This window comes from Nycticebus coucang, chromosome 13, assembly GCF_027406575.1.
Source record: "Nycticebus coucang isolate mNycCou1 chromosome 13, mNycCou1.pri, whole genome shotgun sequence".
Taxonomy (NCBI): Eukaryota; Metazoa; Chordata; class Mammalia; order Primates; family Lorisidae; genus Nycticebus; species Nycticebus coucang.
In genome coordinates, this window is record NC_069792.1 from 33,579,982 (window position 1) to 33,596,190 (window position 16,209).

The window sequence follows — 16,209 nt, forward strand, 5'->3', positions numbered from 1 at the left end:
CGAACACTAAGTAAAGATATGAAAATCTTTTTAGAAGGTAGATACCTACTTGGTGTTAGCTTCTTTACCATGCCGACATTAATGGAGAATTATCAGGACTGGGAGGGGAGGTATATTTGGATCACAGATCTCATAATCTGCAGGGAAATCCTCAGTTATGTTTCTTTCAATTCACTCAGATCTCCTAGAGATAAGATACTCAGTTTTAACAGACTTACAGAATTTTTATTGTTTCTTTTTCTGATTACAAAAATCTGTGTAGTGTAGTTTATATGTCAAGCTATATTAAAAAGTATATGTACACTTGTTTTAAAAAATAAACTTAACAGGGTGGTACCCATGGCTCAGGAGGTAGGGCACCGGCCACATACACCGAGGCTGGCGGGTTCCAACCTGACCCATGCCAGCTAAACAACAATGACGACTGCAACAACAACAACAACAACAACAAAATAGCCAGGTGTTGTGGCGGGCGCCTGCAATCCTAGCTACTTGGGAGGCTGAGGCAAGAGAATTGTTTAAGCCCAAGAGTCTAAGGTTGCTGTGAGCTGTGACGGAATCTGATAAACGTTGCAGTCTACCGAGGGCAACATAGTGAGACTCTGTCTGAAAAAAAAAAGAAGAAGAAGTAGAATGGATTGGAAAGTGAAAGTCCTGCGGTGAAGGTGAGCATTTAGACTGGATCAAGGCAGGCTATCTCTTTCACGCATTAATTGGTAATAAAAATGAGCGGTTTTATTTTGAGAAGGCTTTTTTGACCAAACTAGTCCAATCTACACTTACAGATGACCTAAATAGTTGCTTTCATATGTATTCATGGAGAACTTATTTAAATTTAGAAGAGCCTGTGCAAAAAGAAGATAAATTCTGATTGACTTTTCAGAAATTCACAGTAACTATTTTCGTTGAAATTGGTTCTTGGGTTAAATTATTCAATAATTTCTATTTCTCTCCAAGGGCCTCATTTTACATTCACAAAATGATCAATTAAAGAGAAAGTATTCAGGCTCTAGTTTAAGTTCTTTTTCAGGTGATGAGCGGGGAGGAAATCTGTGTTTTCCAGCACATTACTTAACCTTTTTACTTTATGCCTCGGTATATCATAGTGTCATTCTGAGGAAATAATCCAATATAACAAAACATCTCTGCAGTGGCTAACATGATTCACTCAGAAATCGACACAATATTTGGCATCGTGACATAAGACAAGTAACTTGTTGGCTGTATCTACAATTGTATTGCTTCTCAGCTGGCAAGGAGAAGAAATTACAAATCAAACAAATTGTTCCTGATTCCAATTTACATATTAGATATTTTGAGAGATGGCTTACTCTAAATGTTCTTTTCTAACTATGTGTGGATTATTGCAAATTATATCAAATATGTATTTTGTTTAAAAAGCTATGAACTTTTTGTGGTATAGGATTGGGTTGGTCATTGTGGAGGATAGGTCTAAAAAAAAAAAAAGGCTATGAACTTTGACTCTTCTAACACTGGCAGATTCTGTCTTGGTGACAAATTCATGTTTGTTTGTTTTTTAATTATTGCTGGAATGTGACTGATACCTATGGTTTCACAGATAATTTAAGATGCAATAAATAAACTATTGATGTCTTTCTCCAGTGTACACACTTTTGATTTTTTAGTTGCTTTGTTGTTGTCATTTTAAAAGTATCCAAAAACCAAGATTGCAAAATTTTAAAAGGGATACTAGGGAAATATTGTAAAATTGTTTATCTCGGAGACAATATGTACTTTTGTTAAGTCATGTTTGCTGTTGGTCTTATATGTGACTATTGTACTGAAAAATAAATGTCCTTTAAGTCCTGTAGATTATGACTATGAGCACCACACAGATGGCACTGCAAAATAGTTGGGAATAAAGGACATTAAATATTCTTGCCTCACTACATAAACCTGGGAAGGGTTTCCTTTCCTATGTTTACATAAGTCTTAGTTTCAACTCAGAAGAGAAACTGGCTTAGTGAAATATACCTCAGTCACTCAAATGCTTTCATTATAAATTATAGCATTTAGTTGTCAGAACCTTTTAAATTATAAACTGGAGAATAATCTTAGCTATTAGACTTAAAGATTATGTCAGTAGTCATTTCCCGTGCACAAGAATGTTCCCTGAAGGGACACATGCGTTCTTGCCCTCCCAGGACCAAGAAGTTTGTCCTGGGGATGAATTTGGATCACTCGTCTCCACTTATTTGGCCTTCGGTAACTGGGGGCCATTTCAAACAATGTGAAGTTGAAATAAAAATTAATTTTGACCATTTTTATCTTTAAATTCAGAAATCACTCAATATAAAAATTTACTTTTTATTTCAGATTAATATGAGGATACAGATGTGATTAGGTTACATGGTTTGCATTTGTTAGGAAAAGTCTGAGTTGTATTTGAGTTCTTCATCTAGCAAGTGTGTGCTGTAATAAGGCATCTTAATTGTGTAGATGTTTATGTCGGGGGGACAAAATATATTTGTATGATATCCTATTATTAAAAAAGCAGACCTTACTGTTGTGCAATTGGTTAGCACATGGTACTGATATAATAAAAAAGCAGACCCGTGCAAGAGTGTTCCTATTCTGTGTACAGCGCATCTGTACCCTGACTTCTGTCAGCCCCTGAAATGTGGACAACCATCAAGTAAAAAAGGTGGTATGTGATGGCAGAGGCAGGTGAGTCTAGAGAGAAAGAAAAGTGGCAAGTGCAAAGCTCTCTGCAGATCCTTTCAGCAAGAAGAGGCCAGTTCTACCAGTGTCCAGTGAGACTATCTCTTTGATTATATTATAGGGAGACAAAGGAGAGACTGCCTTGAAGAGGAGACCTGACTTCAGGACCAGACTAGACCAGACCAGAACAAGAAAAAAGGCTGCTAATGCTGGGCCACACTGAGAGGTCCAGTGAGCAGCCGCACTTGGCATCATGAAGATGGGGCCCAGGTGGTCCTTTTTCCCTCCAGCCAGAAAACCAACGCCAGAGAATGGACAATGTCTAGGGTGATGGTGGTAATAGAAATGGCTTAACCCAGGAGAAAAGTTCTTGTTGTCTGAAGCAATGACTGCCGGTCTCTCCCCTTCCTCTACCCTGTGTAGGCACCAGGCAGACTTGGAGTCACTCAAGGGTTCCATGCTTTGCTAACATGTAAGAGAGTGCACTGTCTCTTCCCTTGTTGAAAGGAAGCAGAGCTTCCTATAGGAATGGACAGTATCCTTCAGAGGTGGCAGGTAAGAGCTTGTTACTCAAGATGGAGATTTAATCAAACTGATAGTAGGAAAAAGAGATGTAGAAGAAGAAATAGATTCTAGAAAGAAACCTAGATCGTGCTGCTTTTTTGTTTTTGTTTTTGGAGACAGTCTCACTCCATTGCCTGGGCTGCAGTATAGTGGCAGGATCTGAGCTCACTGTAACCTTGAATTCCTAGGCTCAGAGGGTCTGGGAAACCTGACGAGGACTGCCCAGCTGGTCAGTGGCATAGCCTAGATTCAGACCCTTGCAGTCTGGCTCTGAGAACCTGGCTGCTGCCCTAGGCTGCCTGCTCTGTTAGCCGCCTGAATGCCCTTTAGTCTGTGCCCTGAGTTTGGTTAGAAAACAACATCCTTTGCTGCAGGTCTCTCACTGTTGTAGGAACTTGGCATAGGGTTTCTTCTCAATAACTGTCCCTTTCCTTTCGCCTTCTTCCCCTCAGCTCACAATGTTGACATGAAATAATAGCTGAGAGCTGGGTGCAGTGGCTCACGCCTGTAATCCTAGCACTCTAGGAGGCCAAGGCAGATGGATTGCTTGAGCTCAGGAGTTAAAGACCAGCCTGAGCAAGAGTGAGAGAGTGACCCCATCTCTACTAAAAAAAAAAAAAAAAAACAAAAAAAACTAGCCTGGTGTTGTGGAAGGCACCTGCAGTCCCAACTACTGGGCAGGCTGAAGCAAGAGGATCACATGAACCCAAGAGTTTGAGGTTGCTTTGAACTACAACATCAGAGCACTCTATACAGGGCAACAGAGTGAGATGCTATCTCAAAAAAAAAAAAAAGAAAGAAAAAGAAAGAAAGACAGAGCATCTGAGAAAGCGATTGTCGGCAGCTCAGTGCACATCAGGTGTGTCTTCTCTGGCTGGCTAACTCTAGTAGACGAAGATGGCAAAGTGAAGTGCGATACAAAAACCACAAGATGCCATAAAGGAAAAGATAGGTAATTTTGACTGCATAAAAAATAAATGCACAAAATGGAGAAGCCATAAACAAGGTCAAAAGACCAAAAACAAACCAGGGGGGAAAGTCACAACACATACGAAATCAGAACAGTAGTTCCCTTTCTATAAAATTGATTCTTAGAATTTAAAAAGAAGAAAAAGACCAGCAACTCAAGAAAATTCCACAAAAGGTATGAAGAAGCAGGCTTGGCGCCCATAGCTTAGTGGTTAGGGCGCCGACCTCATACACTGGGACTGGCAGGTTTAAACTCAGCCCGGGCCTACTAAACAACAATGACAACTATAAGAACAACAAAAATAGCCAGGTGTTGTGGTGGGCTCCTTTAGTCCCAACTACTTGGGAGGCTGAGGCAAGAGAATCGCCCAAGCCTAGAGTTTGAGGTTGCTGTGAGCTGTGACAGGACTGCACTCTCCTGAGGGCGACATAGTGAGAAAAAAAAAAGGTACGAAGAAGCAGTTCATTAAAAAAAATCAAACAGCCAATATCTTTAAGGAAAGATATACAAACTCACTTAAAATTAAGAAGCATAAATTCAGAAAGCAATGAAATAATACATATGCCACCTATGATACTTACAAAAAACATCCACATTGGTTGGTGAAGGTGGAGAAACAAGGACTTTTGTGCAGTTAAAGTGAAGTTCTTCTGAATACAATTTGGCAAAATCTCTCACTATTTTAAGTGTACATACTCCAGCTTAGCAATTCCATGTTAAACAATTTGCCTACCAGTATACTTACATTCTCCAAAGTATGTAAGAATAGTTATCACAAGTATTCATCATCTTTCACCCTATAATGTGGAGACTTAGCAGTTTTCCCAACCTTTAGTATTGGCTGCACCCAAGTAACCTATCAAAAATACAAACCTAAATATGTACCATAGTTGCTTCAGTCCCGTCGGTGGTACCCCATGATTTAAGGATGAAGTCTAACCCCGTAACTTGACTTACGAACCACCTTCCTGTGTCACTGCCCTTATTGTCCACCACTTCCTACTTTATATTTTAGGCTGTAAACACACACACGTGCACACACAGCTATTTCATGCTTCAGTGCCTTTGTTCATCAATCATCAGTTGATCCACAAATGTTTTTTTTAATACTATGAAAGTCACTCACTGTTCATTGATTACTAGAATCAGTTAGGAATTGCATTCAGTTGCTAAGACCCAACTATAGTGGCTTAAATAAATTAGGACCTTATTCTCTCACGTAAAAGAAATTGTCTGCTTCTACATAAGGGTTGGATAAAAGAAAAAAACAGAAAAGAAGTCCATAAGTAGGCCATGTCCAGGACCGGTAAGGTGGCTTCATGGAAAAGTCAGGGTCCAAGCCTTCTACTTATTCCTCATTGGCTCATTGGCCGAGATTGGGTTCAAGGTCACCCCCACATGTAAGGAAGGTATATCAGTCTGGATATGGTTGTGGCACATGCTTTAGCTAATTTTAAAAGAAAGGGGCTTATTATAGGTTATTAATAACTTAAAGATTCATGAAATGAAACTAAGGCTGGATTTATAGTCAAAATTTCTGAAGGCACTCCATGGAACTGCCAAGGCAGCTGATATTTCTGCCTCATGGTTTATTTTTTTATGTAGTCAAAATTACCTATCTTCTCCTTTATGGTATCTTGAGCTACCAAGAAGTATCAGCTGCCTTGGCAGCCCAGTTCCATGAAATGACAAATGGGAAGCTGCCCCTACAGTAACTGACTGCAGAAGCATGCTGCCTTTGCTACATATGTGTAATGGTTAATTTTTGTCAACTTGACTGGGCATAGCGATGCCCACAGCTAACTAAACATTATTTCTAGATGCTACGAATGTTTCAATTTATATCTTGAAATCCTAACCCCCAATATGATGATATTAGGAGCTAGGCCCTTTAGGAGGTAATTGGTCATGAGGGTAGGGTCCTTGTGAATAGGATTCATGCTCTTATAAACAGATATAAGAAGGGGTGGCACCTGTGGCTCAAGGAGTAGGGCACCAGTCCCATATGCCAGAGGTGGTGGGTTCAAACCCAGCCCCGGCGAAAAAACTACACACACACACAAAAAAAACAGATATAAGAGATCTTATTTATAAAACGACACCAGAGAGCTTGTTTTCCTACTACCCAGCCCCCACCACACACACACATGCATCATGAGAGGATACAAGAAGAAAAATTGCAAACCAGGAAGCAGGCCCTCACCAAGCACCAGATCTGCCTGCACCTTCAGATGGTCAATCCCGGCCTCCAGAATAGTGAGAAACACATTTCCATGGTTAAAGGCCCCCAGTGTGTAGTTTTGTTTTTGTTTTTTTTTTTTATAGCAGCCCAAACCAATGAGGACACAGGGTGCGACGGTGCAGATGTTTCCAGAAGGGATTTGAACTGACAGGCTGAGTGAAGTACATGATCCTCCCCTGGGTGAGGGGGCATCTGTTGGGGGCCTGAATAGAACAAAAGGAAGGTGGAATTTGCTCTCTGCTTGAGAGAGCTTGAACTGAGACATTACTGTTCTCAACACTCCTGGTTCTCAGACCTTCGGACCCAGACTGGAATCTCTACCACCAGCCCTTTGGTTTTCAGGCCTCTGTACTATATCACCAACTTTCCTGGGTCTCCAGCTTAGAGATGACTAATGATGGGACTTCTAAGCTTCCGTGTATTGTGTTAGTTTATATAAACATGTACATATAAATTCATATATATTTTTGTAGGCTCTGTTTTGCTGCATAAACTTGGCTAATATGATATTCATCAGCAAAATGCATGCCTCTTCGCCTTTTTTTTGGAGACAGACTTTGTTGCCCAGGGCTAGAGTTGTCATGGTGTCATCATAGCTCACTGCAACCTCTAACTCCTGGGCTCAAGTGATCTTCCTGCCTCAGCCTCCCAAGTAGTTCGGACTAGGAACCTGCCACAACACCTGGCTAATTGTTCTAGTTTTTCTTTTTTTTTTTTTAAATAAAGATGGAGTCTTCCTCTTGGTCAGGCTGGTCTAGAATGCCTCAGCTCAAGTGATCCTGCTACCTCAGCCTCCCAGAGTGCTAGGATTACAGGCATGAGCCACTGTACCCAGCCCCTATACAACTTGATTTAGAATTCAGGTCTTGCATGAATGCATTTGATAGGCAGGACCTAATTCATATCCAGAATCCTAACTGCAAAAGGGTCCAGGCAGTATAATACTTAGCTTTTCAGTCTCTGAAGTATCCAATGACCAATAAAAGGAAGCTGGACTAGCTATTGAGTGAGTCTATGCCCAGCATCTACCACAGAAGGCAGGGGAAGCAGATAAATGGGTTGAAAGAAAATGAAATATATGTCGCTTAATGATGGGGATGGTTCTGAGAAATTGGTCCTTAGGTAATTTTGTCATTGCGCAAACATCACAGAGTGTACTTCCACAAACCTAGCTGGTATAACCCACCATGCACCCAGGTTCTTTGGCATAGCCTGTTGATCCTATGCTACCAACCTGTACAGCATGCTGCTGAACTCAGAATGTAGGCAATTTAACACAATGGTAAGTATTTTCATATATAACAAAAATATATCACAGAAAAGGTACAATTAAAAAATAGGGTATTAATCGTCTTATGGTACTAATACGGAATCCCTCATTGACCAAAACATCGTTCTAAAGTATGTGACTGTAATGGGCCTGGCCCTAGGTCTAAGCCCGTAACATAAACAAAATCAGTGTTCCTTTATCAGGGAAGAAGGCTGAGGATGTCTCCTGGGATGGCAACAAGACTGTCTGCCATAATCCAGTTGTAAGAGGTCAGGGAAGGCAAATAGGAGAAGAACCTTCTAGGTATAGGAAAAAAGCAAAAGAACATGATGCTTTCAGGGAGGAGATGAATACTTGATATGTATTATTTTATTTAATTCTCAAAATCCTAGGAATAAATATAATACTATATTAGTCCATATTCTCACATCAAGGAGAGCCTTGATGGGTGGCACCTGTGGCTCAGTGAGTAGGGCACCGGCCCCATATACCGAGGGTGGCAGGTTCAAGCCGGACCCTGGCCAAACTGCAACAAGGAGAGCCTTGAAAGGCATGTTAAAGCACTTGAATTTAAGGGTTACCAGAAATCGTTCATAGAGATGCAGAGGTGAGGGCCAGTAATCCCAGTGGATTACTAAACATTAGTGGCTCACGCCTGTAATTCCAGCACTTTGGGAGACCGAGGCAGGCAGATTGCTTGAGGCCAGAAGTTGGAGACCAGTCTGGGCAACATAGATCCCATCTCTACAAAAACTATTACATTAGACTAGGCACGATGAAGCATCCCTATAATCCTAGCATTTTGGAAGGCCAAGATAGAAGGATTGCTTGAGGTCAGCCTGAGAGAGAGTAAGATCTCCTCTCTACAAAAATAGAAAAATTAGCTGGGCATAATGATGCATGCCAGTAGTCCCAGCTACTCAGGAAGCTGAGGTAGGAGGCTCACCCAAGCCCAGGAGTTTGAGGTTATAGTGAACTGCGATCATGCCACTGTACCCCAGCACGGGTGACAGAGCAAGACTCTGTCTCTTAAAAAATAAAAAGAAAGAAAAAAATAAAAGAAATGCAGAAGTGCTGGGAGCTACTGGAAGTAGAGAGAAGAGTACAGTCTGCCAAACAACATAAAACTCCCTAAATATAATGAGAAACAAAACAGACTGGGAAAAGTTAGTTGCAAAGCATAGAACTGTTAATTTACAGAAAATTAGTACCCAGGATATATAAAAAATCCCATAAACCAATTTTTAAATATACAGATAACTCTAAAAAAAAAAGAAAAATCAGACAAGGTGGCACCCATAGCTCAGTGGGTAGGGCACTGGCCACATACACCTAGGCTGGCAGGTTCAAACCCAGCCCGGGCCAGCTAAAACAACAATGGCAACCGCAACAACAACAAAAAAATAGCAGGACATTGTGGCAGGCGCCTGTGGTCACAACTACTTGGGAGGCTGAGGCAAGAGAATCACTTAACCTCAAAGGTTGGAGGTTGCTGTGAACTGTGATGCCATGGCACTCTACCCAGGGGAACAGCTTGAGACTCTGTCTCAAAAAAAAAAAAAAAAAAAAAAAAAAATCTGACCAAAGCTATGAGGCTGTAGTTTATAGAAGAGAAAACCCAAATGACTAAAAACATATGAAAAAATGCTTGTAGGAAAAAACAAAAATAAGCATATGTAAAATTATCTTTCAGTGTCATGGCAAATACACACTAAAATAAGAGTAAATACCGTTTGGTGTCCATCTACCTTCCTGGCCACGAGTCCGGGATGGAATGGTCAGGAGCATGCCAGGTTCTGGAGTTGGAATTGATCAGACTAAAGGCTGCCATTGCTGTTGTCATAGCAGCAAACTGTACATCAAAGGTGTTTAGAAAGATTGCAATGGCCCAAATGGCCTGAAAGGGGAAGAAGCAGGAGGCAGAATAGCATAGATTTCAACACTCCATCATCCTCATATGATACTCGACTTTTGCCAGGTCCTATGCTTTAATGATTTGTCTCATTCTGTTGTCCCAAGATTCTACTATGGAAGAAGAAGGAACCAACTCAGAGAGAGGGTCCCACACTGCCCAACATTACATTCTGTTATAATATGAAAGCCCAGTTACAAAGGGGGAATGATCAGGATTTGGAGATAATTCTGATAATTGTTTGGGGACAGGCTGGGTCTTCAAAGCTAAGCAGGAATCAACAAAAAAAGGAGCAGATATAATACATGAGCCAATGAGAAAGTAAGGCCTATGCACATTGAGAAAATATTTCCTATTTGACAAACTGCGTGATTTATTTGTGACGGCCATTACAAAGTGGAAGATGGTCATTCATTTTGTTTTCTTTTAATGGGACCTTGCTATTTGTATTTGTGTCCTGTGTGGTTAACACAAGAAGATAAGGAGGACATAATCTCACCAGTGGACCAAGGTTTCTAAGTTCCTGGGTGACAGATCATACATACACAAGTATGACACCCCGTGAAAGTTGACTTTTCTTTGTAGTCTCTGACACACATATATGTAAAACACACAAGAACAAATGTGTAAATACACACACACTGAGGATATTCACATGTTTTCTACATAGTTATACCTTCTGGTTAATGATTCCTTCCAGTTAACATACTCCTTGTCAATCATCCTTTTTCCCTTGGAGACTTTTGAGAACAGCATACTTATTGTTCCTTAAAAGTGGAGCTAGTAGGATTTGAGAAAAGAGCTGTTAAATTCGTATTGTAACTCACTGAAAGGTTTAATGGGATGTTAATTTCAGGACATAATTTATGTTAGATTATCACTGGGGTATGAATGGCATCATAATTTTCAATTAGTTCCACCTCTCAATGCTCCACATCATTATTCTTGAATAGTTGTTTTAAAGAATAAGAAAAATGTATTATTTCACATAACAAGAAGTTGCTCCCTAGCTAGTTCATTCTAGTTAATTCTGTGACTATTCAGTATCTTTCAGTTGCTGGTTCCTTCTTTCCATTTTACCATCTCAGGTACAATCTCTCATTTAACAGGACAGTTGCAACAGTAAGGGACAGGCATTCTTTCACAGGTAAGAATGTCTGGATGAGAGTGTCTTAGGAAAGAAGAGTGGCTTGTCTGCAAACAGGTATCTTCATCAAAGAACAAAATTGTCTCTCAAGTCCCCTAGCAGACTTCCCACCAGGTCTCAATGGCCAGCTCAAGTAATTTTAAAACATCCCTTTACATTCAGAATTTCTAACATTTAAATAGTTATTTTCAAAGTTTATTCTTAATGTCAAAGTTAAATTTTTAAACAGAAAAGGAAAACACTAGTGTCAATTGACAATTAAAGTCACTGTGGTTAACTCCTTATTTTAGATCCTGGCAGAAATCATAAGTAATTAAGGCAATTTTCACCAAAATTATCTCGGGAAAGTTGATGTACTTCAAGTGTTTAAGAATCAACTTTCATTCAGATCAGTTCCTTATTTTCTGACAATTTAATATATTTTTCCACAGATTTGGAACTTTAACCTTGACGAGAAGTATAAATACTATGATTATCTCAATGTCAATATTATGTTTAAAAATAATCTTGCCTGAGGTAAAAGAATCTTACATAGAAAAGTCATGCATCTGTGACTAGGATCATTTACATTTTGCTTGCATTAACTCTGTTTTGACATGCTTACTATCCAGCCAGGGAAAGCCCGAGGATGTGGTTTTTACAGACAACTTCCTACCAGTTCCAACCTCATTTTATACTGCAAATATGAGGAGATGAGTTTCTCCAAATGAGATTTACATGTGTAAGTGTAGACCATAGATTCTGACAGCTTATAAGAAAATAATATCTTACCTGCTCCAGAATCCACTCGTATCTACAAAATATAAAACTTTCTAAGGTAATCATGATTATATTACTAAAGAATGGTTATTTTTCTTTTTTTTTTTTCATTTTGAGACACAGTGTCACTCTGTTGCCCTGGGTAGAGTGCCGTGACATCACCGCTCACAGAAACCTCAAACTCTTGGGCTCAAAAGATCTTCTTTCCTCAGCCTCCCAAGTAGCTGGGACTATAAGCGTCTGCCACAAAGCCAGGCTATTTTTAGAAATAGGGTCTCACACTTGCTCAGTCTGGTCTCAAACTCAACTCAAGCAATCTACCAACCTTGGGCTCCCAGAGTGCTAGGATTACGGCGTGAGCCATGGCACCCGGCCTAGAATTTTTAAAAAACTACTATTAATAAAATTCTATGCTGGGTGGCGCCTGTGGCTCAGTCGGTAAGGCGCCGGCCCCATATACCGAGGGTGGCGGGTTCAAACCCAGCCCCTGCTGAACTGCAACCAAAAAATAGCCGGGCGTTGTGGCGGGCGCCTGTAGTCTCAGCTACTCGGGAGGCTTAGGCAAGAGAATCGCTTAAGCCCAGGAGTTGGAGGTTGCTGGGAGCTGTGTGCTGCCACGGCAGTCTACCAAGGGCTACATAGACTGTGCCTCAAAAAAAAAAAAAAAAGAAAAATGCTTCTAGCAAAGTTACACTCAGCTGTTCAACCCAAACCCAAAGGCCAGACCTCCCCACCGGAGCTAGTGTCTGCCCGCACTGCGCATGGACGGGGCGGGACTGAGTCCCGGAAGGGGCGGGTCTAGCCCCGGAGGTCCAACAGCTACTCGCGGACAGCGCGCCTCGTTTTCCGCGCGGCAGCCGAGAGAGGACGGTTCGGAAATAACTGCTAGCTATGCGGGTGGGCGGGAAGAACTGCTACCTATGCGGATGGGAAAGCGGCTGAGCCTTCCAGTCGGTAGCTGGGCTCTTGGAGGTAAGAGCCATTGCGGTCTTTCTTCCTCCTCTCCTACGGGCCGGGCTCTCGCTTCGTGGGTACCGAGCGCCGCGCCGCCTTGCTCCGGCCCAGCCGCAGCCGGCGCCTCAGGTTTGGCCCAGGAGGTGACGCTCCCCTCGCGGTCAGGGGCCACGAGCCCTCCGGCCACCTGAGCCGGCGTTTGTGAGCAACCACCTGGAAGTCTTAGCGCAGCCTACTCCGTCAGCGCTGATTTTGACTGTGAGCCCAGAAGTTAGTATAAAGGGCCTTGCATGACTCGGGAACCAAAGGTGCCTGGAAGGAACGGCCAGATAACTTCCTGTTCTGCTTTGCCGGGTCCCTTTTGTACCCCTGCAAATCTGAGCGTGCGGCATTGGCTTGTTCAGGTTTCCTTTAAATGGGCGGCTTATTTATCATTTATAAGGGAGCAGTTTATACGCGGGGGAGGTGATTATCTCCTAGGTAATAAGACGACCCATCCCTAACATTACTTTGTGGTTTTGAAATTTTCTTTTCTTTTGTTTTTTTTTTGTAGAGACAGAGTCTCACTGTACCGCCTTCGGGTAGTGCCCTGGCGTCACACGGCTCATAGCAACCTCTAACTCTTGGGCTTACGCGATTCTCTTGCCTCAGCCTCCCGAACAGCTGGGACTACAGGGAAATTTTCTTTTCTTTCTTTCTTTCTTTTTTTTTAATTGTTGGGGATTCATTGAGGGTACAATAAGCCAGGTTACACTGATTGCACTTGTTAGGTAAAGTCCCTCTTGCAATCGTGGGAAATTTTATTTTCTTTCTTACTTTTTTTTTTTATTGTTGGGGATTCATTGAGGGTACAGTAAGCCAGGTTACACTGATTGCAATTGTTAGGTAAAGTCCCTCTTGCAATGGTGGGAAATTTTATTTTCTAAACGAAGTTTACTGTGGGTCTATGCTTGTCTCTAGCCGTAAGTGGAGCGAGTCGCGTTTTCCTGTAAATTTCCTTGTAAATAAGTTCTGAGAAAAGACATTGAAATTGGAGAACAGCCCGTGCAGTTCTGCAAGGCCCTTAGGCTGTAAATGCCTACCCTTGTGCCTGTGCTTGAATTCACAGGGATATGGGTGTTTCCGGATGTACATCAGTCAACTGTGGGGAGACTGGAAAACATGCTGGCAATTCAAAAACGTTTAAAAATGGTAAGGCATCTGTGAGACGTGGTATATTCCTGGGTTTTTTTTTTTCTTCCCGATTTGAAATACATTGTTTCATTTGAAGTAATTTTAAGAGTTAGCTGTCAACAGGATGAATGTAATGGTTCTATAATCCGTGGATTCCTTAATTTTAAGCCCTATGTGGTTTGAATTGTTGCTAAGTGCTGGGATTTCTAGAAATTTACAAGCTAAGTGTTTGTTTGATAAAAATACAGGTAGTGCATGAAAGTCTGAAACATAAATACAAAAGAACTCAACGGCCCATTTAAAAGCGGTAATATTGCCAATGCTGTGTTACCTCCCACCCCCATTCCCCTGCCCCCCATCTAGTAGTACCTATCTCTAGTTTTGTGCCCATCGGTTTCTTGATCCTGTGGCTGGGAGGTGAGATGGATAGTTTATTATTCATATGTATCTTTAAACATAGGCATTATAAGAATGAGTATGCATGTAGTTGTCTGTAGTTCCTGTGAATCATAATACTAAACTGAAATTTTCCAAATTAGAATTATTCACAAGCAGTAATTTTATTCCTCATACTCAAGTGAAATATTTCAGCATTTCAAGACATGAAAATAATGATAGTTTAGCAGGGTCCAAACTTGTATGTCTTCATAAATCACATCAATAATTGTCTAGCTCAATGATTTATACTCCTGAGGTGCTGTGTGACATTTGTGTGGCCCTGGCCATCTCCTTTGCCCTGTTTGTGTACATTCAGTTAACTTAAACTTAATTCTGTAGGAATGTGTCTGGTAATGCTGACAGTGTAAGGCATCCCTTCTCTAAAACTACTAGATTTGCCATTGTACTGTTTTCAGGTGAAAATCTTCACACTAGTTTCTGTACATCTAGCATTTAACCTGACTTAGTGCATTCTAGTCAAGCTCTAGGACAGAAAAGCAATGGTTGTCTACTCATTAGGACCATTGTGTCTTAAAATCAATACTGTGATGATGAAGGATATAAAATGTTTCCATCATTTATGTAATTTTTAGGTACTAACCAATCAAAAGATTTAAAACACTCAAGTCATTAACAGATGTTTTTAAATTTTGCGTTTGTCAGTTAATACTATCAGAAGTAATGAAACAGGAATTGTGTTCTTTTATTCCATTAGAAATGTATTGAACAAGAGATACTGGTACTTTTATTAAAAAGTGGGTTGGAGTCCCAAAAGGTAGGTTGGGTTCCTTACAGGAATGACATTTTGTTGTTGTTGAGACAGGGTCCCACCCTATGCCCCTGAGCAGAGTGCAGTGGGCGTGGTAGCTCACCACAGCCTCAGACTCAGGCTGCAGGCACCCCTCTGCCTCAGCCTCTGGATGCCGCTGGGATTACATGTGCTCAAGGCAGCACCCGGCTGGGTTTTTCCATTTTTTTTCATGAATCGGGGTCTCACTGTCACTCAGGCAAGTCTCTAACTCCTGAGCTCAAGCAATTGATTCTCCCTCCTCAGCCTCCCACAGTGCTGGGATTACAGGCATGAGCCACTGCGCCCGGCAGGAATGAAATTTTTATTAGACTATTCCTTCATATAACATGCCAAACAAATGCAATTACAAATGGGAATTGACAGTGAAAATTTAATTTTTAGGTCTGACAAATCCTATGAATTTTGAAGGTGTGTGAAGGTCATTGTGACAGATGTTTTCCAAAAGCTTAACAGAAAATGGCAATGAAAAAGTAGAACCGCCACTGCATATATTGAGGTACAAAAAGTGTTAAATGACATCTTTTTGGGAATCGTGGTGCTATTGTTACTAACAAGCAATACACAAAATGTTTGATGTGTTATCGACGTTGATAATGGTGGCATAATGATGACTTAAATTTTTGCCGTTTACCCAGCTGAGGATATCTTTGAAGAAATAATTCTTAGACTGAGATGCCAGTAAACTATATTGGTTTATGTTAATGGTATGTAGTACAATTTTTTACTAAGAGGCTAAATGTTCTTTCTCCTTAGCACATAGGTAGCTGCAGATGGATGTCCTTTAGCTGCAGTTTTTTGAAATACTCCTTTGTTGCCTCAGGTAAGTAATTGTAACTAGGAAAGCGACCACATCTGTTGACAGTTAAAAGTGTCTGATAAATCCAAGGGATTGGGTCCAATAGCTGTTGCAGTTGCCTTTGCATGTCAGGATATGGTTTCCTTTTCTCAGCATTGAATTTTTTTTTTTTTTTTTTAGACAGTCTCAAACTGTCTCCCTGGGTAGAGTGCCCTGGCACCACAGCTCACAGCAACCTCAAATTCTTGGGCTTCAGCAATTCAATTCTCTTGCCTCAGCCTCCCAAATAGCTGGGACTACAGACGCCCACCACACCACCCAGCTATTTTTTGGTTGTAGTTGTTGTTTGGGAAATATGGGCTGGATTTGAACCTACCAGTCTTGGTGTATGTGGCTGGTGCGCTAAGTACTGAGCTACAGGCACCAAACCTCAGCAAAAAGCCACTGTTTGAGGTTATGTGGTTAACTTTATCTTTGATTATGAAATGATT

At 41.1% G+C, this 16,209-nt stretch overlaps 1 non-coding gene across 1 annotated transcript; it reads left to right on the plus strand.

Annotated features, from left to right (window-relative positions):
• The first annotated feature begins 15,517 nt into the window (after positions 1-15,517).
• On the plus strand, positions 15,518-15,602 carry LOC128564175 (small nucleolar RNA SNORD87). The gene has a single exon (XR_008374043.1). It is a non-coding gene; the product is annotated as a small nucleolar RNA SNORD87 (small nucleolar RNA).
• Positions 15,603-16,209: the final 607 nt, after the last annotated feature.